Source organism: Lissotriton helveticus, chromosome 9 (genome assembly GCF_964261635.1).
Source record: "Lissotriton helveticus chromosome 9, aLisHel1.1, whole genome shotgun sequence".
Classification (NCBI taxonomy): Eukaryota; Metazoa; Chordata; class Amphibia; order Caudata; family Salamandridae; genus Lissotriton; species Lissotriton helveticus.
Genome location: NC_136070.1, coordinates 288,171,208 through 288,197,546, shown reverse-complemented (window position 1 = coordinate 288,197,546; position 26,339 = coordinate 288,171,208). Strand labels below are relative to the sequence as shown.

The 26,339-nt window shown below is 44.7% G+C and overlaps 1 long non-coding RNA gene across 1 annotated transcript in view; it reads right to left on the bottom strand.

Annotated features, from left to right (window-relative positions):
• The window catches only part of LOC144782724 (uncharacterized), a 61,925-nt gene that overhangs the window by 8,514 nt on the left and 27,072 nt on the right, over nt 1-26,339 (bottom strand). The window contains exon 2 of the long non-coding RNA XR_013601221.1: nt 20,353-20,492. This is a non-coding gene — a long non-coding RNA (uncharacterized LOC144782724). The remainder of the gene's footprint in view (nt 1-20,352; nt 20,493-26,339) is intronic.

The window sequence follows — 26,339 nt, the reverse complement described above, 5'->3', positions numbered from 1 at the left end:
TGCTCACAATTTTTACTACCTCATGTATTTTGTTTGCTCACAATTGTCACTATTACCTTACGTAACGTAACGTATGCTTTTGTAATCTGTTCTTTTGTAATGTTTCTCATTATGTTTCATTTCTGTTCCTATTGTGAAGCGGTCTGACGCCTTCGGGTAAAGTCCACGCTATATAAAAATGCATAAATAAATAAATACATAAATAAAAACACAAACCCTGAAGCACTGGCATTGAAACCCGGGCAAGACATGACTTGCTAGAAGATGTTCCTGAGAAAGTCAACTTCTGACCTCTGTGAAGGAAGCTAAAACTAAAATATGGACTAAATTGTAATCATTACTGATACATTCGCTGCCGGGTGGAATAAAAGTGCATGGGAAAATAAATTGATGGGCGGGAACGCAAACATTAATATTCATCTCGAAAAGTTTCATTTGGTATGGTGTGATGACCTCTCCTCATCCTTTTGTCCAATCAAAATTGGGGATCCTTACACTTGCAACATTGGGGGGTGGTACGCTGACCTGGAAAATAGTATAACTAGAGTGGGCTTAGCTAGTTAATTTGTCCGACTTGTTCGAATAGCTGACTTGTCACTGACACAACGCACTCAATAGGTGACCGTGAGTAGAGGTGCTGGCGGAGCACTCTGTCAGAAGATTCGATACCCCAATCAGGGTTCGGGGAAAGGGTGCTGGTGGAGCACTCTGTCGGAGAATTCAATAGCCCAATTGGTGTTTTGACTGTTAGCTGCAGGAAGGGTTGTAGCGCTGGCGTAGCAACTTTAACTGTGGGTGCCGGTCTTAGCCTGTGGTGGTCCTGTCCTGATCCAAATCTGGTTGCACCTGTCCTGATTTCTGGTCGGCACCTGTTATCATGCTGGCCCTTGCACTTTGGGGCTCTATCCTTCAAACTGACCGTTGGCCACGGTTAGTTTTTCACACCATTCTAGGTAAATATACTGTGTGGGTAAATGTCATAATATTGCTTGCTTTTCTTTACCCTCCCTGAAATCAAATGCTTAATGACTGCTATATAAAATCTTTGCATATCTTCATCTTAATCGTTAACTCTCTAATAGAAAAGTATTTGATGTTTAATATTTGGATTAAGACATTTAAGAAAATCTAGATAAAGAGTTTAAACCTTTCCAGAGTTTGTGGGTATTATAATGAGTGCAAATGTTATCATTTCTACCTATTATGCTAACACCTTGATCCCTTAGGACTTTAGGTACCGGTGACAAAGATTGGTAAGTCAATGGTATACGTCCTAAAAACGTAATATATAAATCACTGATTAGAGTAAAAGTGCACAGGTTACCTGATTAAACTCACGTATAAGTTGTGTTGTTTTATGGGCCCAGGTGAGTATAGTAAATTGAGTCGGGTGACCTGTGTGCTCTATCATAAGCTTTCCTTTGCTTTTGATATTGGCAAGTATCTGGGGCCAACCACCTCTATATACCCCTGGCCATACATCATTGACCCTTTGAATTCAGTCCCCGAATCTTTGATAGGATGCTGCTAGCTCAGAGGTGCAGAGCCATTGTGGGGGCCTTGAAGATCGGCTTGCCCCCCCCCCATCCCTCCACCGAATTTAGGTTGTGGCTGTTGCTAGCCACCATTTGCCTCCCACTCCGCATTTAATAGCGCACACAGTACACGAGGCGCAGAGCTCTTCATTTATCCCCTCACTATAGTACTATCCTGAAGAGCCTTAGAGGCTCGAAATCCCCAGAAAAAAAGTGGAAGTAGTTGCCATATTAGAAGGATCACCCCAATCTGAATAACTCTGAAAACGCAGGTGCGAGTAGTTGAAGAGTAACTGCATTTTGGCAGCCATGATGGCCAACATTTTTCAACAAGAACTTAGTGCCCGTAGAGTCTTAGTGCCATGACTCTGGCAAACAGATGTGCTATAAAAAGTGGCCTAGTCCCTGGGCGGCGACTAGGACTCTAACATTCACTACAAATTGATGTGTAATACTCAATTTGAAAACAAATTTTTAATGACAAATTATACTGTGATGCTTTTCACATTACCACATAAGTGCGTCATGTATTTTTGCATATAAATGCTTACATGGATAATATGTACATTTCCAAAAAATATCAATGATACAAACTTTATTTAAACAAAACAAAATGACAAAGCCCAATGCATTTCGGGACACTAGGACCCTTCGTCAGGGGTAATCTGTTGGGAAGAAATGGGAAACATTTAAAAAAAATGCACACTTGGATCAACAAGATTTTCAAAAGAAGGAATGAAGAGACGTCTTCTGATTATATAAATGGTCGTGCACCCTACACCATATAGTGCTAGAATCAGTGACCCAGTGTAATAGCAATGAAAATAAGCACTTAGGGGCATATTATCAAGGAACGGCATTAAAATTATCGCCGCTTTAGCGGCAGGAAACTGCTGCTAAAGCGGCGATAATGGGCTTGATAATATGCCCTTGAGAATTCCAATGGAAGCCCATGTTCTGGTGTGAACACGGGCTTCTATTGGAATTCTCTATGGCATATTATCGAGCCCATTATCACAGTTTTAGCTGCAGTTTCCTGCTGCTAAAGCGGCGATAATTTTAACAGTGTTCCTATGCCCCTCACTGTCTTCACACGAACGATACTAAACAGACAAAAAGATAAACAAATGTGTTTAAGGAGCAAATAAGGACCAAATGACCGGCGTTTTTCTGTGTCATTAACCATAGACTCTACGTACCTACTGGAACTATGATCAAACTTGTGTGTTCATTGAAGCAGCTTACTAGCTTACTTCAAATTGAGTATTACACAACAAGTTGTAGTGCATGTTAGTTCCTAGTCGCCGCCCAGGGACTAGGCCACTTTCTAGGGTTCACAAATATGCTTCGCAGGCATAGTTTCTAACATAGTACACATACCGATTAATCCGCCATTTAGTTTCTTTACAAGTAGTGTGTGCTATCCACCAACCTGAGTCTAAGTTTGAGTGTGAAGAAGGGAATGCTGCCTCAAGCAGGCTAAATGCTCAGTCAATAGCACAGGAGCAAGGTAGACAGAGGCCTTATAATGCAATGACAGGAAGAACAAACGATACGCAAGGTCTAGGGCCTTCGCCGCCGATGAGCAATCCCATGGTGCTGATGGAAAAACTAAGAAAAGATAACAACTACTCATCCACTGGGATATTGGCAAGCCTCGGACTAGCAACCCAAAGCTCTGCCGCTCCAATGGACCAGCTGGGAGACAAATGCCCTGTTAATGGGACCTTGAGTACTAGCTCTTTGATGTTCTTGGACTAAACTCTGCCTGATGTGCCTGCGATCGCCATAGTGTGAGAGAAGGTGCGCATTGGGAGGCTCGGAAATTCTAATGATCCAATTATCATCTAGGATGATAGTGAGGAGGTGCAGGCTGAAGCACAGGTGGAGGCTGAGATGGGTGTGCCCCAGGAGAGAGCAGTAGAGCCTCCACAGCGCCTCTCAATTCGTTGAATGAATCTTCCAGAGCATCCTTGCAAACCAGACTTCTGGAAGCACCCCGAACAAGTTGGAGGCTGCACAAGGTTTTATAATCTCTGAAGCAATGAATGTCCTTAATAGGGTTTTCTCTTAAATCCTTTTGCTTTAGAGAAGACCCTAGAGGAATCTGACCATATAGAACCATTACTAACTCTGATCCTTCATGCCCTAATGCCTTTGGGTGTGAAATATGATGAAGCTTTGCAGATGGACCCATCAAGTGTGAAAAGAAATCTGAGCACTCAAAAAAATGGCTAAAATCAATGACAAAGCATCACAGACAGATCATCCAAGTGTGATTGGAAATCTGATAGACCAAAAAGTAATCCCTATGACTCAACCGGAAAGTAATGCAACAAGTAGTCAATTGTGCAAAGATACAACCAAGCAGTGTGCCCTCTCGATATTTAAACCAGAAGGGAACCAAAAATTAGCACTATTTCTGATAGTCCTGATTGGACTTGTTTATTTATTTTCGATAGGGTTTGGGAGGGATGTAGTATCCTGCTGCAGTCGTTCTAGTGTTTGACCATGTACTGGTTTGCCAGCCACTCCCCAAGGGCTGGCCTGACTCACTCACCCCATCACAGGCGCCATAGGTCAGGTGACCCTGCTAATAAAAGGGGCCATGTGCACGTGCACTGGGTCAGTTGTATGTACAGTAACGATATGTTGGTGTGACCCTTACTGCTGCACGCAGGCCTTGAACCCAAGACCCTACACTTATCCTGTTGTATCTACAGGATAGCAATACAGAATCTTAAAATGTAGATTAAGGTCTTGAATAAAAATACTTCGGGTCAGGACTGGCAGTACGTGATAGTCAACCAAGCCTACGCAGAAAAAAACACAGCAACACACCTTCTGCACAAACAGAGGAAGAACCCCTGTTACAAAGCTCTCCATACCTCCCCTCAATCAGGGGGCTGCCAGCAGTAACTGTGGGGACATTATTTTCTGTCCAATCTGAACAGAAAAGCTATCTACCCGAGTAGAGTCTCCGAGTTGCTGGACTGTGTTTTTTGATGTCAAGAAGCCACCAGGACCAAACCTGGGCATTTTTTCTTTTTCCATGTGCATGGAGAGACCAGCCCTGGATCTGGTCATTGTCAAACAGGGCCTGAGATAGCCATCCAGCCTGTCCAGGGAACCAATCATTCTGCAGCAATATATACTAAAATTACCTCCACAAAAACGACACTAATAACGGAGGCAGCCCATTGGATACTTAAGGGTCTGATTATTTGTTACCAAGGGTCACTAGAATTATACTATTCATTGGGGGTCAGAGTTTCCCACATAACTACAGATTTACCACACTTAATCCAACATCTGCATCGTTTGAAGATTTGCATACAAATATTTTGTTCCTAAAGAAAGCATCACACATAATGCAACACAGATGCATAAGCTTTGTAAAGGATAATGTCTTCTGTTGTTGATTGCAGTACTACCTGGGTACTCACAAAACTGTTACCTGGGGCCAATAAGTTTGGTCTGAGATGTGACTGCGGGCCTCATTGATGCCAGCGGGGTGGCAGTTGGGTGGGGGGAGCTGGCGGTAAGGAGGGTGTAGGGGAAGAGAATCATATACTTTTAGTGACTGAACTGCACAGTGTGAAACCATAAAACATGGGATTAATCCCGGCTTCTCCACTTTATCAAATTGAGTGATCCTAGGCAATTGTTTTATTACACTTTTCCTCTGTTTTCTTCATTAACACAAACAAAAGGCCCTCGAAATAGTTGTCTCAAGGATGTGCGCTGTAGAAAAACATCTCCTGTGTTTGATTTAATAGGCTATCATTTTGTTCATTTATAATAGGAACTCAAGGCACCCAAAGAGTGCACATAACAACTGACTTGTCTCATTAGTTTATCATTGGCATCATTGGCATTACTGTCAGGGAGGAGAGAAGAATTAATATATATATATATATATATATATTTTTTTTTTTTAATCCGGTTGCTCGCCAATTCGCAGAATGCCATCATAGCAATAGGGATCTTCTGAGTTTTTACTGTATAGATCAGGTAAAACGTCTGGAACGAGGGGGGGACAGAGAAAAGGCACTTCGAGTCCTAGAATCTAGGTATATCATCGACCTTAAAACCATGACCCCATGGGGCCTCAATATGAGGAAGAATTGTGGGTCCACCTCTGAATATGCACATGGGATCATGTGTATTATCACCCTCATATGTCCAAACTCTAACTGAAAAATAGAGATACTGTCTGCCAACACACATAGATCCGAAAGCTGACATCACTGCTTATTGAATTACATGGGCTACAAAACAAAAAAGAACTAAAAAAAAGAATAAAAGGGTAGACATCCTGGTCTGTGGCACTAACAACATAATGCAATTGGGGATACACCCCTATAAGAAAAGACATCAAAAAAATGCAATATTGTAGTGTGGCCATGTAGGATCTGATTACTTATCCTCTCTGTATCAAAATGAAAGTATGTACACAAATTATGAATTGTTTGTTGTAGAAATGTTTTTAATTATGCACTAAGAACTTTATTTTTCGCCATGATAAACACTTAGGATATATGTAGAGACATATGTTTAAAGATGGCCACCGTTTTTGACAAAATTTACCATCATCTATGTCAATGAATGTAGCAATGACCGGTGGGTTTAAAATGGCGATTGTATGTTCACACAAACTGACACTGACGAAGCTGGAATAGCGAAACGCGTCTGTCTGGGGTGCGGGGGGTTTGCATTAAAAAATTTAAAATCCGGATATCAGCGTGCTTGCTGTTTTTCGACTACATAGTTGGATTGTGTTGCAATATATATATATATATATATATATATATATATATATATAGTAGCTCCAAGTCCTCTGAAAAATACCCAGCCGGGCCAGACAGAAGAAAACAGCACTCACGGGATTCAAGCAGCTTAACAGCACGAATTTATTCTTTTAAACAAACGCGTTTCAGGAAAAAGTTCCCTTCGTCAGTGTTTACATCAGAACGTTTTTTCGCGGCAACATTTTATAATTGCTTGCTGGGTAGTCAAGATAAAAATAGGACCACTAAGCTTTACATTTTTACGCGCCATCTTTGAATGTGCAATACATATAATCGGAAAGACATATTTCATAAAATCTTCCCTCGTATATCAAATCAAGCCATGAATTGGCAAAGCGGACAGTATTCAACCATCATACTTGTCATAAAAACTTAACGCTGGATACGAGGGAAGATTTTATGAAATATGTCTTTCCGATTATATGTATTGCACATTCAAAGATGGCGCGTAAAAATGTAAAGCTTAGTGGTCCTATTTTTATCTTGACTACCCAGCATGCAATTATAAAATGTTGCCGCGAAAAAACGTTCTGATGTAAACACTGACGAAGGGAACTTTTTCCTGAAACGCGTTTGTTTAAAAGAATAAATTCGTGCTGTTAAGCTGCTTGAATCCCGTGAGTGCTGTTTTCTTCTGTCTGGCCCGGCTGGGTATTTTTCAGAGGACTTGGAGCTACTATTTGTATCGCGGGTCACCGCCGCGTTTACAGCACCCGCTATTGGAGTGACTCGTGTTGCTGGTGTACAGGAGCTGGATATATATATATATATATATATATATATATATATATATATATATATATATATGACATTACCACCTCCTCCAAACGAAAGAGACGTGACCCACAAAGGAGATTAAAAGGAGCACTTTAATGAACAGCAGTCACAGGCGAATGCATTTCGGCACATTTTGCCTTCCTCAGCGCCCCTCTCCAGCTGCTCCTTGTGCTGTTAATGTTCCGCCTGTCACGTTGTTTAAATCGGCAGCCTTACTCCGCCCCCATGATGTGCAGCCTTCAATTTCGTGTAGTCTCATGTGGTGGGACTACACTTCCCACAAGGCCCCATGATTCAGCCTCGAAGGAATTCACAAGCTGCTGTGGCATGATGAAAATATGAGTCGGCTACAACTGACAGGCGCAGCCTAGGAAGTCCGTTGGTAGGTGAGACAGCTGGCCACCTTGGCGCCCCCTCGGGTCTCCCTTGTTTTTCCGCCACAACCGTTCTGCCTGGCTTTTTCCGCGGGGGTAGGCACGGGAACCGGTCACCCAAACAGAGGATAAATATCCACTTGCCACGTTGTAGGTCAGGCGTCCTGGTGGGTAATGGACATAATTGCTACCGCAATCAACAGAAGATGCTCACACGAGCTTGCCAGCAAGTCCATACCTCTTGAGCGGCGGGGGTACACGTCAAGCGCTCTGGCTCTGCGCTGAATGTCTGACATTACCATCTCCTCCAAACGAAAGAGACGTGACCCACAAAGGAGATTAAAAGGAGCACTTTAATGAACAGCAGTCACAGGCGAATGCATTTCGGCACATTTTGCCTTCCTCAGCGCCCCTCTCCAGCTGCTCCTTGTGCTGTTAATGTTCCGCCTGTCACGTTGTTTAAATCGGCAGCCTTACTCCGCCCCCATGATGTGCAGCCTTCAATTTCGTGTAGTCTCATGTGGTGGGACTACACTTCCCACAAGGCCCCATGATTCAGCCTCGAAGGAATTCACAAGCTGCTGTGGCATGATGAAAATATGAGTCGGCTACAACTGACAAGCGCAGCCTAGGAAGTCCGTTGGTAGGTGAGACAGCTGGCCACCTTGGCGCCCCCTCGGGTCTCCCTTGTTTTTCCGCCACAACCGTTCTGACTGGCTTTTTCCGCGGGGGTAGGCACGGGAACCGGTCACCCAAACAGAGGATAAATATCCACTTGCCACGTTGTAGGTCAGGCGTCCTGGTGGGTAATGGACATAATTGCTACCGCAATCAACAGAAGATGCTCACACGAGCTTGCCAGCAAGTCCATACCTCTTGAGCGGCGGGGGTACATGTCAAGCGCTCTGGCTCTGCGCTGAATGTCTGACATTACCACCTCCTCCAAACGAAAGAGACGTGACCCACAAAGGAGATTAAAAGGAGCACTTTAATGAACAGCAGTCACAGGCGAATGCATTTCGGCACATTTTGCCTTCCTCAGCGCCCCTCTCCAGCTGCTCCTTGTGCTGTTAATGTTCCGCCTCTCACGTTGTTTAAATCGGCAGCCTTACTCCGCCCCCATGATGTGCAGCCTTCAATTTCGTGTAGTCTCATGTGGTGGGACTACACTTCCCACAAGGCCCCATGATTCAGCCTCGAAGGAATTCACAAGCTGCTGTGGCATGATGAAAATATGAGTCGGCTACAACTGACAGGCGCAGCCTAGGAAGTCCGTTGGTAGGTGAGACAGCTGGCCACCTTGGCGCCCCCTCGGGTCTCCCTTGATTTTCCGCCTCAACCGGATATATATATATATTCATTTTTTAAAACAATCACTGTTAAAAAATACTTCTGAAGGCACTGATATAATCTGATGTACTAAAGTGAAAAGTTTCTGCTGTTAATTAAATACACTTTTTGAATTCTGAAGAGTCATTATCATACTTTTGCACTTTTACTGCAAGAAGTTTTAAAAATGAAGTCATTCATAAAGCTGAGTAGAGCAGGACTAGTCACTTACTTTCTTTAACACAAATTAACATTTGAATAAATGCTTGCCTGTTTATTTGGCATCTTTTTATTGTTAGTGCCGAGACAAGTAAACTGCAGCCAAGAGCTGCTGTTGACCAGGGGGGTGCATGCTGCCCCCAGGCCGTACTTTGATTATCAGTGGTGCATTAAGTGTTAGACTGGTACTAATGAGGTGAAACCTCTTCCCAGAGAGAGCTAACATGCATTAAAACGAAAAACTAGTAAAATAAAACCATCAGAGAATGGGCTGTTTTGTGCTTCATAATTTGCCTTCCCTTGATGCATAGTTTAATTAATTAACCATCTGCAAAATGTGCTCTTCCAGTGCTGTAGGGTTCCAAAGGCCTTGACCGTACCCTTTCAAAATCTGGAAAGTTGTATACTAACATGGTCACTGTTTACACGTTAAATGAATTGGAGTATATGGTGAAAGTAAAAGGCACAGAATGTAGGCCTGCTTGTTTTCTTACAATATTTGTTCAAATGTTATAGCTAATAATATGTATGCTTGATTTCCCTGCTTTTATATGTGATGGTACCAGGCCAGAAAAGGCAAACTCCCACTTTCTGATCCTTTTTCATAAACGATGTAGCTGAAATGTGGCTGTAAGGAGAGATGTTCCCTTAGATAAAAAGAAGGGAAAAGTAGCAGTAAGCATTCATGGACTTCCTGTATGTAAACAAGAGGAATTGTTTACTATTCTGTGTAACACAACAGGACCTGAGGATAAGCGGACCGCTCCTTGCTTCAAAAAACACAATGTATTTTAAAGGTGTATAGGATACTGGTAGGGGTTGGTTGCGTACATGGGCCAATTGCTGGAAGGATGCTGAAGCACAGAATTCTGACCTCAGAACTTATGGCACAATAAGGTACGAGGGGATGCTCTTTATGGCTTGGTATGTTATCACAAACATACTAATACACCTCTACTGTTAGCTTATTATAGCTTACGTAGGGTTTAGGCTAATGGGTTAGAGATGTGTGGTGCAATATGATTGAGGCTGATTCAACTTTTGACCCAATGTGTATAATATTTGCAGAATTGTTTATAATATTGCAATCATTCTAATACACGATTTGTAGACGAATAGTATATAATAAATAATCCTAAACACTGAGGGTGTGATTACGATCTCGGTCGTAAAGCCTCCGACCTTAGGTCAGAGGCCTTATGACCGAGATCATCGGTTTCAATTCTGACTGGCTGTTTACAATATAGTCGGTCGGAACTGAAACCGACCAGTCATTCCGATTGGCTTCCGACGGGCTCCAGGAACCCGTCTGCCAGTTGGATACTGGCCCGTAATCCAAATGCAAGGCGTTTTGCCTTCTGGATTACTATGCACTGATTCCGACAGGGTTTCCATGCCGGCCTTTCTGAAATGAAGACCCTGTCAAAAAAGTGTGTTTTCAGCCTCCTGTTGGGGCGAGGGACGCTATAGGTGCCCCCTTGTTGATCTCTGCACCTTGTGGCAGGCACACTGAGGTGCATGCCACGGGGTGGAGGTATGAACACAGACTCTTATTTCTCTATGGCAGCTTGTGTTACAGCAGGTTTACGGCGTAACACGAGCTCCCAGAGAGGAATGGGAGTATGTGACCACACCATGTGCAGTCGCATGGTGATTAGGTGGTCGGGACTGCTGACTGGAGGTTGATCGGTACCGTTTCCGTGACGGTGTCGGGTGGATGCAAGTTCTCCAGACATCGAAATAAGCAATTTAACATGCATACTGATTTCAGGGCTCAGGCGGGGTGGGGTTCTATGTACCACCTGTGACTGAGAACTTATGTCTGCTTTTTGTTTGACTCCTCTCACTGCCGTTTATGTGAGAATAGCTCAGTAGGGAAAAACTGAGACACCGGCCAGTGAAAATTTTTGGGAAAATGTTTGAATTTTTCCTGTGAGGGTTAAGAGATTTACTGGAGGTGACCCCAATAGTTTAGGGGGTGACATGACAAGGGGTGGCCCAGACGTCCCTCCCTACTCCATTCTTTCTTCCTCCTTAGGGTTCGAGCCTGCCAAAATCTTTTGATCTTGCATTGGAGGTAGCAGCTCAATCTTATCTCACATTATCTTCCCATAGTATGCAACACCCAATCTGAGAAATTACATGTTCATTACAAAAATATTGTCCCATGTGATGTTATATTATTAACTCCAATACAGTAATAGATTTGTAAACGATATTCAGGACACCATTTTTATATTCCAACGTCAGTATTCTGGCATCCAGGGGCATATTTACAAGCCCCTATCGCCACCACAACGTCAAGTTGTGATGGCAATAGGGGCCTCACCTTATGTACAAGGCAGCGTTAAGCCACTTAACGTGGCTTAACGCGGCCTTGTAAATAAGGCACCATTTCACGCTGTATTTAGGGTGAAAGGGGAGGGCAATGGGTGTCGCGTTGGGCGTTTCACCGCTACACCCATTGATTTTGACGCTGGCCCCTATTTACAAGGGCAGCGTAAATAGGAGGCAGCCCCAAAATTAATACCAGGGAAAACCTGGTCTTAACCAGGCGAAAAGAGGAGAACCGCTTTACTTCTCTTAGTTTTTGCTGGTTCCATGTGTGCTGCCTTGTGCAGCACACACAGAAACAGCAAATTGCATATGATTGTTTATGTGCAGAAAGATCCCCCTTTCTGCACATAAACAATCATTTAAAAAAAATGCTGTTTTGCATCTTCTGTGTGTGCTGCATTAACCAGCAAACAGAAGTTACAATGCGGCATTTAAAGATTGTTTATGTGCAGGAAGTGGGACCTTCCTGTACATAAACAATCTTCCCCAGCACCCAGACACCCTTGCACTATGGTGCAAGTGTGCCTGCGTTGGCACTGGGCTGCACCAACGCAGAGGGAACGCAGGGCTGCACCATATTATTGTGAATATGGTGCAGTCCTGTGCTTTGGAATTGGCGGAGAGTGTCGTTAGCCTTCGAGGCTTAACAACACGATTCACCACTTTCATTGTATATATGGCCTGAGTGCTTTAAATGGGCTGGTACTCACCGATACTGAGTACCGGCACTTCTCAAGTTTCTCACCTAGAGTACGGGAACTTCTCCTAGTGTCAAGAGAGTACCAGTACTTCTAGGGGTAAGCTGGGTCGGGCTCTGGTGTATGGCTACATGCAGAGCAGGTGCTGCTGAACCCCTTCAGAGGGAGCATGTCAGTGAGGCGCTCTAACAGTCAACAGTGAGTGTATTCCAGTCCTAGGTTGCTGCTGCTGCTTACACTCTAACTGACAATGTGACAAGAGTAAGGAGATGTGTCCTGAGGACAGAGATCCCCACTTTGGAATTTTTGCGCTGTCAGTTAGAGTGTAAGGCTGCAGCGCTGGAATACTCTCGCCATTGTCTGTCAGAGCGCCCAAGGCCTTTGCCCAAGTTCGGCTTATATGTACAGTGTGTAATTTGTACTTTTTTTGTAGTTATATATAGCGCACACTTGGCTGGAGGGTATTAAAGTACTTTAAATGAGAAGTGCAAGTTCTACCCTAAAGCATACTTTATTTTGTTTTATGGCATGGGGAGTTGAAATCCAATCCTGTTATTACGGGCATGTAAAACGTTTGCTTCTCAAGTAAGAAGCTTTAATGCCCTCTGGCACTATATAAAGCTGCAAAAAACACCAATTATGCCCTGCACATATGAAGGGACTTGGCCGAAGTATACTAGAGCGCTATTGCATTGAAAAAGAAAATGCCCCTATTGTTAAATACCTGCCTCAAAGCCATGCCCCCTGTATGCCTCTACCAGACCCTCAAGACATCCCAATCAATTTGGTGAGTACCAGCACTTTTCTTATTCCATTTGCACTCCTGCTTGCACCACACCTTCACAAAGTATGTGTTGCCCAGGGCACAGTTCCAAAAAAAGAAGTGGGGGGGACTAACCAGATGGCATCACAGTGCGTGACATCATGACGTGTGACATCGCGGTCCGAGACATCGAAGCACGTGACATCACAGCACGTGACATCACAGGAAGTGGCATCATTAGAAGTGTCATGAGATCTTAAGCCTTCACATATATGTTTAACATGTCCATCATGAGTACATTGGAGCATATTTCAAGTGTAGAGGGAAACCCTCCTGATTTAGGCCGAAGATTCTCACTTTTGTAAGCTACACATAAACCAATATTGCCTTTTGTCTGCGTAAATTTCCTCTACCCATTGTGCTTTAAATGAAAAAATAGTGGTACCTAAATTATTTCAACGCCTCCTCAGAGGTAGTAAGCACTATATAAATTACATTTAATTTGTGTAAATACAGGGAAAGTGCAACACATCTGACATTCCTACAGTGAATGCATATCTTGTAAACAGAGACTGAACAAAGTGAAAAGCTGCCTTTCTTAAGTATGTGTGAAGGGCTAACAAGGTGTGAGCCTTTGTTTCCCCTCTACTGCATGAGCTTCTAGGTGTGAGGCTCCAGACTATCCAGCCAGGAGACTTAACGCCTTAACGGGGTGCAGTTTAATCAAGTGGGCGGGGCCGCGTCGGCCAACGGACGTGCGCAGCACTACAGAGGTAGTGCTTGCGACGGCCGTTGGCCGACGGGCGCAGCGAAGGGGTTAAACAAAAGGTGGCCTGGGGCCAGTAGGAGCCTGAACTGGAAAAGCCCCCGCCCGCCTGCACGTTGTTCCAGACCTAAAGCAAACAACAACGTGCAGGCGCTGCCGAATGAGCCCTGGTGTTTGCAAATTACAGCGGGATGAATTCAGCATATTTTTCAATGGGGCCCAGCTTCTTGGCAGGGTGGACGTCGTCCACCCTGTGAAAATAGTGGATGGACGTCCTGACTCGTGCCCTGGTGCTGCCCAACCACTACCTTTTCCTGCTCGCCTCCTCACATTTGCTTATTTGCGTTCTTCATTCTCTTCGATGTTGAAACTATTACCTGCCACATTTCCTCTGTAGGAGAGGGAAAGGAGGGCCACTCAGAGATGCCCCATCATTTCCATTGTCTACGGACGGGGTGCACACTGCGTCACCCCCCAGCCCCTTCCCCTCTAAGTCCTTTGCTTCCCAAATGTAAACTACAAGAGGAAAAAAGAAGGAAAGCCCCAGCTGCAATACATACACCTCTAAGCATTTTATAGGCATCGTAGGTCTGTTTTAACATGAAGCAAATCATATACTGATTTCATTTCCACACTGCTTAAACGCCGCATTTCAGCAGTTCCAGAAACCATGTGAACACAGTTATCGTGCAGCAGTGCTAAATAAACATCTCTGCTAATCCAACTGACCCTTCAGTAATTGCTCTATGCCACTTGTATTTTAAACCACTATTAGAAGTGGTTTTATTATTCTGCATTCATTGTATGTGTCTTCTGTAACCCAACGGCAGGGATTGCTTGAGAAATCAATAGAGTATCCATATTGGGTATACACATCCAAACCTCACAGCCATGTCTCATGCCTTCCTGAAACATTCCAAAAACATTCACTCTGGTGTATTCTGAGTCCTAAAAGGATATCAATGCAGCCCCTCCACCAGACGCACATGGACTACAAACCTCTTGAACTCTCCCCATCTTCAGATTCTCTCTTACCCTTTGTCCTCCTCTCATGCTCTAACTCTGCGAACCGCTTACCTGTATTTCCTTGCTCCCCACCGTTCATGCCTATCCCCAAACATGGACTTCACAATACTACTCTGAACTGCCCTTCCTGACGGAAACAGGTGCTACTATTTTCCCCCAAGTTTCTCTTAAACTATCCATAGGAAGGTCCTCCCCACACCAGTCCGTTTGCCAGATCCCTCATGTGGATGGAACCCAGCAACACTTACATCGACAATTGGATTGGTGCTTCATGGGTCCTGTAGAGAGTTGCCACCTTTTGCAGATAAAAATACCAACCATCTATTCACGTCTTAACATTCTGCAGAAGCCCGAACATGATTCTTGTAAGAAATTGGGTTACTGATTGAGAGGGGTGAAACCCTACTCAAGCAGCAACCACAATCCTTGTCAGGGTGAAGTCCCAAGCAGACCCTAAATTAACCTGTGCACAACCCTCTAACAGCTTGTCAGAGAGCAGCCAGGCTTAGCTCAGAGGCAATGTGTGAAGTATTTATGCAGCATTTCAAATAGCAATGAAGTGAAACAACACCATAAGAAACCCCACCCCAATTTAGTAGAATATAGAGTACATTTTAGTAAGTAAAGACAGACTAAAACAGCAAAAATTCAATCAGTAGAATCAGTTATATGCAAGTTTAAAGATATCAGTGAAAATAGCACAAAAAAGCACAAAGCTTCAACTGTGTTTATTGGTTGCGCCGGACTAGGACAAAGTCACAAGTTCAGGCTGACCGCAATGGAGTACGGGCCGGCTACAGGGATCTAGTTAGGCCCGCTGAACAAGAGTCACAAAAGACTAGTGTTAGAAATGGGATCCCTGGCTGGCCAGGGCTTGCGCCACAGTCAGTCAGAGACCACCACTTCCACGTCAGGGCAAGGGAGTTACACGCCAAGATAACCCCTGCTCACCCCCTTGGTAACGTAGCACGAGCAGCAAGGCTAAACTTGGAGGCGATGTGAGTTAAGTATTTGCGCACGAACCCCAGCAACAACACCCAAGGCCCACCACAAAGGAAACTCCACACAAGGTTATATATAAAAATAGGCTTTGTATTACACCAGAACACATTAGATGAAAACACACACTTTACAATGTGCCAACAGGCACGGGCAGAATTTACAGGGGATATGTACAAGACAGGGCCACCTGGACCACTGTCAGGAATCAGCACTTTTAGAAGTAACACTTTTAGAACATAGCGCATACAATGTAAAATCACTGTAGCACACAACCAGTAACTACTGGTAACCAGGACCTCACTAGCACCACCTGTACTAGGAGAACAACCACCTAAGTATCACAATACCTGTAGGGGTATAAGCACATAACACATGATGCATAGACATACATTCAGCGGTGTAAGGAAGGAAAACACATGATGCCTAAAAACATTCAGAGGTGTAGGAAATAATAATTGCGCAAAATCACATTAGTCACCACCTGTGACTGTCCCTAGGCTAACTGGCCTCTCTAGGGCTAGGACGCCCTGTGTCCCAGTGTCAGGGGCCTAAACGTGGCAGCTGCCCACAAAGTGCTGGGCAGCTGTGTAACAAAGTTGGGAAACCGCTGGAGCCTCGCAGGCTCTGGCCAAAACAATGTGGGCTGCCAATGAGCCTCTCTGGGCTCAAGAACCACTCAGGGGCAAGGAGGGAGCCTCTCAGGGCTGTAAGGAAACAGATCTTGCCCCCACGAGCCTCTCTGGGCTCTCAAAACAAACAAGGGTGCAGTTTGAGCCTCTCGGGGCTCTTCACAAATGACTGACACCTGGGAGCCTCGCCGGCTCTGCACAAACAGAATGGCCCTCAAGAGCCTCGGGGCTCTAAAACAACTGTGCCACTCATTAGCCTCGTGGGCTCTGTGCAGCGAGGTGCCCCCGGAGCCCTCGTGGGCTGGTAAGTAATGCCCCCGATCGTTGGAGTCCCCCACTGGGGACTCTGAAAAGAACTGCAGCAACCAAGAGCCTCTCAGGGCTCGCAACTAACATGCCCTTAGGTGGAGTGAGCACACAGGAGGGGGGCGGGCACCGGCAATGTGCCCCGACGCCCCCCTCTTCAACAAGCCACCCCGGGCCCTACTCACCGGCTCTGGGAGGCTGCCGGTCGTCTCCTCTTCACCGGCGGCCGCACGGGGCTTCCAGGCTCTCCTCTCTCGTCCTGAGGGGGGGGGCAAGACTTCCGGGGCCTGATCCTGAGGCACTCCTAGGCTTCCCCAGACCGGGGGAAGCAGAAGGGAGACTCGCCGGTCCTGCCCTCATCCGGGCGTCTTGTGCCTGCCTTCCTGTGTGGCAGGCAGTACTTCCGGGTTGCGGCTGCAGCCAATAGCAGCGCGGCACTGGGAGAATGGAGGCGGGACTTCCGGGTCGCCGTAGGCAGCGCGGCGGCCCAGCAGGGTCTCCCGGGCTGCGGCGGCGATTTCAACACGGAGTGGGCTCCCGTGTTTATTAAATATAAAGCGAGGTGGGCACTCGCTGTGGGGGCCAAAGAATTAGCGGCAATGTCCCTGGTGGGGTGGGCACCTGCCAGGGGACCTTAAAATGCGGCAATAAAGCGGGGCCAACGCCGGGTGGGCACCGGCTGAAAACAACAGCGCTCCCAAGCGCTTAGGGGTAGAATAAAGCGCTCTCAGGCGCTAAGGGTCAAGATGCAGCGCTTCCAGGTGCTGGAAGCCAGCAAAGTCCAGGCAAAGTCCTTCAGCAAGGCAGGGGGGCAAGGCTGGGCCCAGAGCCAGCTCACTGGGTCTCCAGGCAGGGAGACAATCCAAGTGGCGGTCCTCCTGGCCCCAGCAACAGCAGCAGCCCCTCAGGCAGAATCCTGGAACAGAACAAATTATAAGGGGACACAGCCCCTTCTTATACTTGAAATCCCTTTGTCTGTAGGTGCAGGTGGGGGAGAAACAGTCGCAGCTGGTTTTGGAGCACCCTTGATGGCCTCAGCTCCTCACTTTATTCACTAGGCAGGCTAGGGTCATTAGACGCACCACTGGGGGCGGAGCCAGCATTGTGTGGGGAAAGCCCAGCCCCATTCAGGAACCAAGTGCAGCCCTCCCCTCACATCAGCATGCTAATCTCAGCACTCACCACTGGGCAGACCCATCCAGACATCCTGGAGCCTGGCATCCAAGCGAGCTCCAGCCAATCACACTCCAGCACCCTCACAGCACACGTATAGCCATGTCTAGAAGTGGCACTTCCACACTAGACACATACATGCCGCATACATTATTGCGAAGCATTCAATCACACGAGTCCGCACATACCAGACTCGAGCCTGTACACCCCACGCATCAGGAACTACCAGGGAAACATACATTCCCCAGGCATTCCTATGGGAGGGCAGGCCAACCTTACTCCACGCACTCAGAGTGCGCACGCCCTTTCTACTGGGACACAGTGAAAGTGCGCAGAACCCAAAAATCACCATCACCAGGTAACCATTAAAAGCAAAAAGTTTAGGGGTGAACCTGCCAGAAGGGCCAAGTCCAACAACTAGTGACAAACCATCTGTGAGAGTGCTCAGGCAGGGCCTTTGTGATGTGCAAGTGTGGTAGGTGACAGCTCCTGCCGCTCGTTAACGCAGAGTGGCCCTTCCTGCCAACTTATTTTCCCTTTTTTCTCACTGTTTAGGAGAAGTACAAAAAGACCAACTGCCATCTACACCTAGTCATGTGACCCAGGATCAGGCTGTAGGCTCCAAATGGTTAGGACTAGAAAATGTCAACAGTATAAAAGTGTCATTTTCACAATTGTGCTTAAAAATCGGACTTTACCAATAAAGAGAGGTTTCATTACAATTCTTTAGGCACCAACCACAAAATGTTTACCTGCTCCCAATTGGAGGTTACAGCTTATTCAATGAAATAGGATAACTCCAATGGGAGAGGTAGGCCTTGCAGTAGCGAAAAAACGACTTTAAGAGTTTTTCAGCACCAGGACATGTAAAACTTAAAAGTATATGTCCTAGCTTTTAAATGCATGTCACGCTGCCGTCTGAGCTGTCCAGGGCCTACCCTGGGGCGACATATGTATTAGAAAGGTAGGTTTGGGTCTGGCAAAAGGTTTATTTTGCATGGTTGAAATGGCAGTTTAATACTGCACACACAGGCTCCAATGGCATGCCTGAAATAGGTTTAAAAGGCTACTTAAGTGGGTGGCACAGAATGAATGTATGAATGAAAAGCAGGATTTATAAAGCACACAGCTAATCCCAGGAGTGTCCCAGCACTAGTGGATAAGTAAATGAAAGAGAAAAGAGGAGTTGTAATTTAAGATTCAAAAGCCAAGTCTTCAACTGTTTCGAAATGAACATTCATCGACTACTTGACGTAACTCGGTCAGCAAGATATTCCAAGCTTGCGAACAGCGGCAGCCGGCGTGGATCAGGAGGTGGGGGCGGGGGCGTCCCGTGTCTCTGCTCCAACTCTCCTCCGTGTCGGAACAGGTACCAGGAAGCACACCCAGGCACCCCTGACCAATCACAACACTGCAACGCAATGTTGTGATTGGTCTGAGCGCTGTGGTTCGGAGCTCAGATGGAGACTGGGGGCCTGGGCATGTTCTCCACTCAGGCTGTAATGCAGCCTGGATGGAAAACATGGAAAGTGTGCATGACTATTTGGCCGGCCCCAGAGTGCCGGCGAAATTGTCATGCGCACCTCAGTGTGCCCACCCCTCCTCCCCTGCCCTGCTCTGAGAGCAGAGCAGCCCTGTCCACTCGCAAAGCAACTGCGCCAAATAAAATGATAATAACATGCAGTTATTATCATTTTATTTTTCCATTAGTAACACTGCTTAAAAGCGGAGGAGCCACCACTGCTTTCGAACCCCGGATTAAAAAGGATCTGCATCCCGTTTTAATTCACTTTTCCCCAGTATCTTTGGCAGAATGCCCAGAAGATGACAGCAAAGTTTGAAGGAGAGAGTAGAATTGAATCCTGGAGGACAGGTACTCACGACCAGACTGGTGGAGAGCCCTGTGCATGAATTTCAAAGTTTTGAACATCATCCTTTTTTTGGCCGGTAGCTAGTGTAGGTTATTAAAATGGGTTGTCATCGAGGCTCATCTAGGCAAGTGGAGTATCAGATGAGCTACTGCATTCTTTTTTTTTTGTACTCATCACGCAAAGTTTTGAGTACTGGAGTGTTTTAGCAATTTTGGCCACCTGATAAGAACCTTTTTGAATAACTGTTCCTTCTGTAGCCCTTCCCCGACACTTAGATAATTTCTAATCCACGTGGGGGTATCCTGTCGGCTTATTAGGCATCTTCTTAAGCAGCATGCTCACTCCCCAGGGGTTGTATTCTCTAACCAAAACTTCAAAACTGAAAATGCGCTTAATCATAGGACCTCGTAAGAAAAGCACAGCAAGTATAATTACTCCCTTTCCAACCAATATTGTTCCCAGTTATTCCAAAATTCCAGCTTTTTGCTATGTTTCCGTGCCCTATCCAGCTTGTTTATCCTAATGACTGAATTTAACCATTCTTCCACTGTAGGAGGGTTGGGGTTAACCCATGTTATACAAATCTCACGTCTGGCAACTAGCACCAACATAAATAATAGATTTCTAAGACATTTGTTAAGGCTAGAAACCCCAGTAATGTCAATTTTCACCCCAAATAAAAATAGGTGGGCACTTACCTGTATTTCCTGTTTGAGGACTTCGGAGAGAATCTTACCTACATTATCCCAATACAACCGAAGGTGCGGGCACTGCCAAAACATATGGATGTCATCGGCTCTCTCCTCATTGCACTTGGGACAGCTCCTTATTTTCTCCTTGTTCATTTTCGATAACCTCTTAGGAGTCCAATACGCTCTATGTATAGTAAACAAGAAGTTTTTTTTCAAGGGTGCAGATTTAATCACATCCCCACATGCAGCCACAGATACTTGCCATAGAGCCGATACATCCTGCGACGGCAACGCCTTTCCCCATATTTCATTCGGTAGGCTGAAATCCTCTCCGCCCTCGTTGATAAGCGCCCAGTACCAGTAGGCAACTTCCTTCCTCTGGAATGATTGCATAATCTTCCCCTCCAATTCTGCATTACCTGGCCCATCCTTTCCCAAAGCTTTGGCCCAGATAATTAATTGATAGTATTTTAGTTTAGACAGCCTTCCGCCAGATAACTCAGACAACTTTTCCCAGTCAATAATGCAAACACCACTCAGAATTTGCCCCCATTCCACAATCCCATTTTCCTTCAGTGGAGTTGATAATGCATCCCTTAAGCAGTCTGGAGTGCCCGGTGAGTCCCAAATTGGCGCATGTTGGCTATAATAGGGGATCTTCCATAGGCACCTCAGCTGAACCCATAGTTTGATGGCTGCTCCTAAAAATTTTAGCCTTATCTTTTTGAAAAACTTTGCGTGTCCGAATTTGTACAAAAAGTAGTCTCCTCTTGGTCCAACCATCGCTTGCAAATAAGCTGGGAAGTTCTTAAAGTCTTTACATAGCACCCTGATATTCTTAAAGTGGAATGCCCTATAGTACTGCAAAAGATCATGGGTGGCTATCCCACCATGTTCCAATTTCCTTCTCATCTTCTTCAAGGAGATTCTGATCCCCTTGGAGGCCCATATGAAGCTACTGATATCCCCCTGTGCCTTGACTATTGCTTCTTTTTTAAATTCCAATGGAATCGAGTTAAAAAGGAAAGTAAATGTAGGTAGGATCATCATTTTAATCAGGTTAGCGCGACCATTGAAGGATAAAGGAAGGGAACTCCAGGCATTAAATAAATTTTTAGCCTCTGAGCAGACTTTGTTGAAGTTTATCTGGGCAATATTCTTGAGGTTTTTCACAATTGTTATTCCCAGGTATCTAATTTGAGGTCTTTCTAAGGGGTGGACGGCCTGATTGTTCCAGCACATTATCTCTGTTTTTTGTTGATTAATTTGATACCCTGATATATTTCCAAACTGTTGTAAAGTGGCCATTATTTCCGGGAGAGAATCTAACAGATTATTTGTGTAAATTATCAAGTCGTCCGCATACAATGCGACCTTCTTTTCCCATTCCCTACATCTGAATGGTGTGATTTGGGGGTTGGATCTTAAAGAGCAGGCCAAGGGCTCTATATATAAATTAAACAATAAAGGGGATAGCGGACAGCCTTGCCTAGTTCCCCTCTCTATATGTATCCTCTCTGTCAGGGAGCCATTGACCAGAACGCATGAAGATGGAGAAGCATATAATGCGCTGACCACTCTTGAAAAACTTATTGCCTACTTTGTATGCTTTTAATGTGCTATGTAAAAAGCTCCACTTAACCATATCGAAGGCTTTGGCAGCATCAAAGGTTGCAACTGATAGGGGAAGATTTTCTTCATTAGCTAAATCAATGGCACCTATCAATTTGTGTGTGAGTTCCTGAATTTGTCTCTCCTTCATAAAACCCTTCTGACCGGTGTGAATTAAGTCCCCAGCGCATGCTCCTAATCTCTTTGCTAATAACTGAGTAAAAATCTTGTAGTCACAGTTTAACATAGAGATTGGTCTATATGACTCACATCGCTTAGGGTCTTTCCCCGGTTTTAATATTATACAAATTACAGCTTCACTGATTTTGGTGGTTTTTGCCCTTTCACAAAAATATCATTAAACAAATTAGTTAGAACTGGAACCAGTGCCCCACGCAGAACTTTATAAACTTCATTAGGTAAAGCGTCTGGACCAGCTGTCTTGGCACTCGTTAGATTTTTAATCACCTCTTCGACTTCTATTTCTGAAAATTCCGCGTTTAGTTTCCCTCTTTGATCTTCTGACAGCGACTGTTGAACCTATTTGCTAAGAAAGTCTTTGGCTAAATCTTCGTTAGTGCTAGTATTCTCTTTATATAAATCCGAGAAAAATTCAAAGAAGGCGTTTTTAATTTCTGTCTCCTCCAGCAGTGGGGTAGCGCTTCCTGCTTCATGAATTCTTGAGATTTTGTTTTTACTTAGCCCTGTCTTAGTTTTCCAAGCGAGAAGCTTTCCGCACCCCTCGCCAAATTGGTAATGGGCTAACTTGCTTGCTTCCCACTTCTTCCTGATTCTAGCGTCTAAAGTATTCACTAGGTTATTTTTTGCCTTAGTCAGCTGCTTCCTTAATATTTCTATTCTTTCCGCTGAGGTTTCCTCGTTGATTTTCTTCTCCCAACTGTGAATCTCGGCCTCTATGTTCTCTATTTCTTTCTTCCTTAATTTATTCCTGTGAGCTGTTAGGCTGATAATTTTGCCTCTAAGGATTGCTTTGTATGCCTCCCATCTAATTTGGTTCGAAGTCTGTTCCTGAACAGCTGGTTAGTTGTTTTTTCTCCCTTGAGTTTCCAAACATCAACTAGCCCTAAGTCTTTTTGGTAAGATTTAAGCCACCTCCTCATTTTAGGTAGGTTATGACAGTTTTTTTTGGGGGGGCTCCTGTCCAATGCCGGGTCCAACAGAATATTGAAACCCCCCCTAAGATAATGGGCCCTGGAGCATCCAACAGGTAGACATAAAGCTCCTGCAGTGTTGAGGGATCATCCGTGTATGGGCCATAATAACCTCCAACCGTCAGTTTTCTACCCTCTATACATATGTTTCCTACCGCCCATCTCCCTTTTGTGTCAGCTTTTTGTGACTCTATCTGTGCTCTTGCTGTCTTCTTAATTATAATTATTACACCTTTGATACAGCATGTTTGTTCAGTGCATATATAGTGCTCTACCCAGTGCTGCCCTTTCATTATTGCTTTCCATTCAGACTCCAAGAGATGGGTTTCTTGTAAGATAATAATATTCCAATCCTTATTTTTCAGGTACTCTAATATCCTTTGCCTTCTTCCTCTCACTCTCAAGCCATTTACGTTCCATGAACTAATATTAACCCCCATATTTTAAAGGTTTGCGGGCAGAGCCCCTTTTTACTTTGCATGACTTGGACAAAAATGTATTTTTTTGTTTTTTGTTCCCTTATGCTCCCACACCATGCACATATTTTTGCGTAACAAAGTCGTCACCCCCCCTCACCCTCCAATTACCCCTCCCTGGAGAACCCTCCCTTTACTCCTTGGCAGACCTGTACTGCCTATTCGAGTACCCTATCCCCTGAGCCAATAATTAACCTTGAGCTACTGCATTCTGGACAGTCTGCAATTTCTGCAGCAGATATTGTGGGAGTCCCGCATAAAGAGCATTGGCATAAACCAACCTGGACACTACCAAGACAAAGAGAATGGCAACACAGCAACGCTCTCGCAGCCACAAAAAACAGTGTACAGTTTAGACAAAACAACAATTGGTATTGATACAATTGAAAGAAAGCAGCAGATCTGTTTGTTCAAATTCCTTTTCAATGATGTTTTAATTGGATCCAAGCTCAGCCGACACGTGTTTCATCGTGTTAAAGTGGAGTCAACACGACTCTTCAGGGCTGATGAAAGTAAATAAAACAAATGTATAGTAACTTTCAGTAGGTTACAATTGTTACATGGATTTATAACATGTATGTGCATGGAGGTGATAGTGACGGAATATTAAGTGCCTTCGTGGTCGTTTTCGTGATAGTTAAACCATGCACAACCACAAACTCCTCCTGGTAACGGTGGCGAATTGTGAATAGTGTCAAAGTTGTACTTCAAAGGTGGCGTTTCTATATGCTAGTGAATATCGTACAAAAATTCCTATAAGGTTGCATTGAATAGTTAACTCATGCTCACTAGAAATCCGCGTTTGTGGGGTGTCAGGGTGTATGAGTGTATCAACGAACTAAGCAATAGGCATGCCAGTGGAGTCTCATGCTGTGAAAAGGTGATGTGTATCCAAGGAAAGTGGCAGAAAATGCATACCTAGTGGATAGCATTCGGGCATCCACGGTTAGATGCGTGAATACTCTGCGCGAAGAAATGGCTTGTCTATGTTAAGAATAACAAAAGAAAAATGTACACATCAATATGTATACATAATATACGGGAGAATGATGAGCGAGGGCAAATGCGTGCTTCTAGCAGGGTGCACACTGTGAAGATTGTAAAGGCTCACCCTGGTAAGATATTGGCGAGTCTGCCAATATATTTATTCGATCAACCCTGGTTCCGGGTTCAGGGTTGATCGAATAAATATATTGGCACTTTCCTTGGATACACATCACCTTTTCACAGCATGAGACTCCACTGGCATGCCTATTGCTTAGTTCGTTGATACACTCATACACCCTGACACCCCACAAACGCGGATTTCTAGTGAGCATGAGTTAACTATTCAATGCAACCTTATAGGAATTTTTGTACGATATTCACTAGCATATAGAAACGCCACCTTTGAAGTACAACTTTGACACTATTCACAATTCGCCACCGTTACCAGGAGGAGTTTGTGGTTGTGCATGGTTTAACTATCACGAAAACGACCACGAAGGCACTTAATATTCCGTCACTATCACCTCCATGCACATACATATTATAAATCCATGTAACAATTGTAACCTACTGAAAGTTACTATACATTTGTTTTATTTACTTTCATCAGCCCTGAAGAGTCGTGTTGACTCCACTTTAACACGATGAAACACGTGTCGGCTGAGCTTGGATCCAATTAAAACATCATTGAAAAGGAATTTGAACAAACAGATCTGCTGCTTTCTTTCAATTGTATCAATACCAATTGTTGTTTTGTCTAAACTGTACACTGTTTTTTGTGGCTGCGAGAGCGTTGCTGTGTTACAGTTTGGGTAATCTCTGATTGTCTTAGAACGGTTTTGGGTTAATCCGTTCGCTCTTCACGCGCCACACTCAAAAACTCATTTCCACACACTGTCCAGCGTACACTTCAGGTAGAGCGCCTTTTTCTGAAATTTCTAAGAAACCCTTCTAGCCGTGATCTACAAAGAGAATGGCAATCCAGTCAGTAAAGGAATTGTAGGATTTTTTGACCATGGACATCAAGCCAAATAAAGTGCCACAAACTGTTGACTTGGGTTTGAAGGGTCAACTTTTTGTCAGAGACTTGGGAATTAGTTGAAGAAATCACATCTGGCCAATGAGCTTGTAAGTCCAGAGTGAAATTGTGACCAAAGCATAGAATCTCAGTCTTGTCAGGGTTGCATTTGAGTAGGTTAAAACGCATACACTGCAAGAACGCAGAGAGGCAAGGTTTAATGGCCTTGTGATCCAATGTTTCATCTTTCTTAAATGGGAAGAGCAGCTGAGTGTCTTCAGCATAGCACACTACCTTGGCCCCAAAGGACTTGACCAAAGTAGCCAAATGAGTCATGCAGATGTTAAACATCGTAGGACTAAGGGTCGAGCCCTGGGGCACTCCCACCAAGACAATACTCTTATTAGAGGAGACTGGAGGTATCCAGACCTCTTGGTATCTGTCCTCAAGGAACAATCTTAACCAATTTAGCACTGTGCCCCTGATGCCAATATCACAAAAGCGGGCATGCAGCCTAGAGTGTGGAACCATAAAAAAAAGCAGCTAAGAGGTCTAACGAGACCAGAACTGCTTTGCCCGTGCATCTAAGGAATATTTGCTCTCCTCAGATACTTCCAGAAGGGCATTTTTGGTGCTAAATTTGGGTCTGAAGTCTAACTGGCTGGACTGAAGGAGCCTGTTGGACTCTAAATAGCTAGAAAGCTGACGATTCCCAAACGTCTCCACAATTTTAGATGAAGCTAGTAACAGGGAAATTGTCCTGTAGT